This window comes from Salvelinus sp. IW2-2015, linkage group LG27, assembly GCF_002910315.2.
Source record: "Salvelinus sp. IW2-2015 linkage group LG27, ASM291031v2, whole genome shotgun sequence".
Lineage (NCBI taxonomy): Eukaryota > Metazoa > Chordata > Actinopteri > Salmoniformes > Salmonidae > Salvelinus > Salvelinus sp. IW2-2015.
This window is the reverse complement of record NC_036867.1, coordinates 14,372,415-14,376,883: the sequence shown is the minus strand read 5'-3', so window position 1 is coordinate 14,376,883 and position 4,469 is coordinate 14,372,415. Positions and strand designations below refer to the sequence as shown.

At 39.0% G+C, this 4,469-nt stretch overlaps 1 long non-coding RNA gene across 1 annotated transcript; it reads left to right on the top strand.

Annotated features, from left to right (window-relative positions):
• Nucleotides 1-1,112: 1,112 nt before the first annotated feature.
• On the top strand, nt 1,113-2,578 carry LOC139023139 (uncharacterized). The gene is made up of 3 exons (XR_011474290.1): nt 1,113-1,427; nt 1,596-1,701; nt 2,478-2,578. It is a non-coding gene; the product is annotated as an uncharacterized lncRNA (long non-coding RNA).
• Nucleotides 2,579-4,469: the final 1,891 nt, after the last annotated feature.

The following is a 4,469-nucleotide window of genomic DNA, read 5'->3' as shown; positions in this document are numbered from 1 at the left end:
TCCGATAACTACAATGTGCAGACTTTCCACTGTAGAGTTTATGTCATCCTATCATTGATGAGAATGTCTCAGATGACAACCGAACTGACATCATATTCATTAAGTACCACCGCATGTGTTCAATTGGTCGGATTACCAGAATATAGTTAATTTCCCCCCACCTTCTGATGTTCCCAGAATCTCTATGTTAAACAAAGGATTTTCAAATGTCACATCAGTAGGGTAGAGAGAGGAAAAAGGGGGGGGAGGTATTTATGACTGTCATAAACCTACCCCCAGGCCAACGTCATGACAATATCATCATTCTGAACAGTCGTAACCTCCTTGCATCTACAAAAACCTGAGCCTTACTTAAGATTCAGTACTACACAAATTGGTTTCATTATTTATTTACTAGCTAATTAAATGGGAACACAGGATAAACATACACACTTTGCATCAGTTATTGACTGGAGACTTAATACGCTGAAAACAGGTCCCTAGCGGTAACCATATACTTTGCACACAAACCACCGCCCGCTCTGAGTAAGAAGTCATGAATGTATTCACGTGAACAGGGCAGCCTTGGAAAGGGATTTGGGCCCTTTTACTTTTAATCCACTACATTCCTAAAAAAATAATGTACTTTTTACTCCATACAGTTAACCTGACACCCAAAAGTACTCGTTACATTTTGAATGCTTAGCAGAAGGAAAATGGTCCAATTCACACACTTATCAAGAGAACATCCTGGTCTTCCTACTATCTGGAGGATTCACTAAATTTACAAAGAAGCATTTGTGTTTAGTGTTGGAGCGTGCCCATAGCTATCAGTATATAAAAAACAAGATGTTGCCATTGGCTTCCTTAATATGAGGTTTGAAATGATTCATATTTTACTTATGTACTTTTAGCAATTACATTTACTTTTGATACTTAGTATATTAAACAAATACTTTAGACTTTTACTCAATATTATTTTACTGGGTGACTTTCACTTTTACTTTAGTCATTTTCTATTAAGGGATTTTACTGTTACTCAAGTATGACAATGGGATACTTTTTCCACCACTGAAATTACCTTTACATTTCTAGCTTGAACTTCCACTTTCGCGATACAGATTGAGAAGCCCTAGGCTTGTCCTAGTCATTCCTAGCTTCTGAGTAATAGTTTGTTTCTCGTAAATGTTTACCCCGGTGGAGAAGTGTCCACTGTCCCAGAGTTGCCTTCGTCAGGCTGCTCCAACACACTGGGAGGAAGATGGCTGCTTACTGCTGCTGTTGTTTAGTGCTGGAGTCCTGCTGCCTTCTATTGAGGCTCAGGAGGCTTACAGTAAACTCCCTGACAATACAGAAGAGGTGGATCTGGCCCTGCAACAACTCAACTCTCATTCTGGAGTCCAGCACCATTTCTCTTCTTCAAGAGTCTCCTGAAGTCCGACATAGAGGTAAAAAAACTATGTTGGTTGTTGTTCACATAAATTGATAGATACAAATATGCCAAGACCATGAAGGGCTAAAACGGAGGAAGACCTTTTGAGGTTGAGATCAGTCCATACTAAAGTGTTACATGTTCCTACAGTGGATAATGCAAACTCACACCATTTTTCTTTCAGTCTGGGTTTAAAGTACAATACATCTACCAATTTCTACTTAAAGCCACACATGTGCCAGGGGAACGTTAATCCAAGCCATCAGCGATGCCAGTTCAGGAATGACCGAGTAAGTAACATCAAATAAAGTTTATTTGTCACGTGTGCGAATACAACCGGTTTATACCTTACAGTGAAATGCTTACTTACAGCTTAACCAATAGTGCAAAAAAGGTATTAGGTGAACAATGGGTAAGTAAAGAAAAAACAACAGTTAGAAGAAGGCTATTAAGTAGCGAGGCAATAAAAGTAGCGGGCTACATACAGACACCGGTTAGTCAGGCTGATTGAGGTAGTATGTACATGTAGATATGGTTAAAGTGACTATGCATATATGAAGAACAGAGAGTAGCAGTAGCGTAAAGAGCGGGTGGTGGGTGGCGGACACAATGCAGATAGCCCAGTTAGCCAATGTGCGGGAGCACTGGTTGGTCGGCCAATTGAGGTAGTATGTACATGAATGTATAGTTAAAGTGACTATGCATATATGTAAACAGAGAGTAGCATCAGCGTGAAAGAGGGGTGGGGGGGCACACAATGCAAATAGTCCTGGTAGCATTTGATTACCTGTTCAGAAGTCTTATGGTTGGGGGTAAAAACTGTTGAGAAGCATTTTTGTCCTAGACTTGGCACTCCGGTATACTTGTACTTGCTTCTACAGTTTCTATAGTTTTTTCTCAAAGCATTTGAAGAACATAAATGAGTATTTAAATCATGAGCCACTTCTCAATCAATTAACAATGTATTTTTAAGTTGCTGGAGATAGTTTATGTGCTGACATTTCATTACAGGTTATAGAGTAGCACCATAATAAATCCATATTTTATTTGTGTGTTATTTAAACAGCCACTGATGGACTGTGGAATTTGTTACAAAACATTTGCCGGAGAGATTGAGAAAGACCCCAAGCGTATGTCACTGTCTCCACAAACCAAAAACTAACAAAGGTATTTATTGAAACTTGACATATATTGTGAAATATCTATTTTTAAATGACGTGATAGAAATGATGACACAGCATGAATCCATTTCCTTTTGTTTCAGGCTATGTCGACACAAAGACAAGAGCACTGTCGCAAGATGAGCTACACCAGCGGAGCCCTACTCTCCTATCCAGCACCAAGAATGAAACTGATGAGTGAAATACCATAGAATAGATGGTTCATAAGACAGAATTGAGAATGTACTGCATTTAGACACACTGGTGTAATTTTTAGTTTGTGCCAAGATCACTATGGTTTAAGGGCATACCGCCATTTTCAACTTCATATTCATTATCTCAGCACAATACCAGTGTCTAAAAAAATATCTAGTAAAAAAGTGCAATTGGATGATGTCATCAAAAGTAAAAACATTTTAAAAACAGTGATTTTCAAACACTATGAGATTCATGGTCACGCAGGAGCAGGAAAATGCCCTTCGCCTGGCTAGAAACTCATTGCAGGTTTTGAAAATCGCCGTTTTTATTTTTAATCCTACTCAATGACGTCATCAAGTATATCGATTTTTTTTTGATCTTTTTAACGACAAAATGTAGAAACGTGTCCTTTTATCAACACTGATATTGTGCTGGAGATAATGAAGATGAGGTTGAAAAGTGGTGTAATTGCTTTTAACTACATTTTATAACATTTGATAACTTAATTTATTGAATGTGCACGTACATGTCTGTATATAGTGTACTATTTAGTATCTCAGCTACACTGAAATCATTTTTTTTTTAACTACACAAAAATGACTGAAATCTTTTTACTCTAGTGGTGAGCCATTGCCATTTGATTTCATGCTTCCTTTTCCAATTCCCATAAACAACTTCATGTCTAGGCAGACTATGAATCAACCATTTGACTCTGTTGTGTTGTGAGACATTGTTTTCTAGGTAATAAAATTCATAAAAAATGTAGAAAAGGGTATTGTATCACTGCTATTCATTTGGGGAAGACAATTCTAGTGCTGGTAAGTTACTAACTGCTTAGGGGGAGTAACAATGCATGAGTTGTGTAACGAAGTCCTCATGGCAGAGACCTGCCCTCTCTTGGTGCCCTCTCCAGGGGTGATTTCAGATGGGTGACAGGGGTGGAAACGCCCCCCCCCCCCCGAAATCTAATTAGCCACCCTTTGTAGCCCCTCTATATTCATTGGGTCAGAGCTCTTGATTGAACAGCCTGTATCTCAGTTGAGTTGAAGAAAGCAGTGCAGAAGAGTGGAAGCTGGCTAGTTCTACTTCACACCTTTCAGACCGTCAGTACGGTTGGAAGTATGGATTATATCCCCCTTCCTCAGTGCAGGTCGAGTAATAATAACAACAAAAAATAATAAACAAATCCCTCGTGCGAAATTCGCACTCCAAGGCTGTGTGACAGCTCTCCCTACCTATCCCTTTTATCTGACTTAACATTCATTTGAAGACTGGTATTTATCTAATTAACTAACTATGTTTATTGTTACCTGTAATGATGTGCACTATGTGCACTGTCCCAAGTAAAGGGAGTGAATATTTAATAAATAACAGAACATAATAGTGACATAAATAGGGCAGGTAATCAGAGGAGGGATGGAGTCAGGTGAGTGTCAATAAGCGCTGGTGCGCGTGACGATGGTGACAGGTGTGCGTAATAATCAGCACTCTGATGACCTCGAGGCCAGAGAGGGAGTATAGGTGACATTACCGATTTATATGAATCATGTAACAATTCACTCATTAGGATCTGGGCACCACGAGAGCGGTTCTTTAAAGAGTTACCATCATTCGAATGAAATCTAAGGTCTTTACCTATCACGTCTATAAACAGTCAACTTATTAACCATAACCTCGTATCATATTGTCGTGTCTTTGGC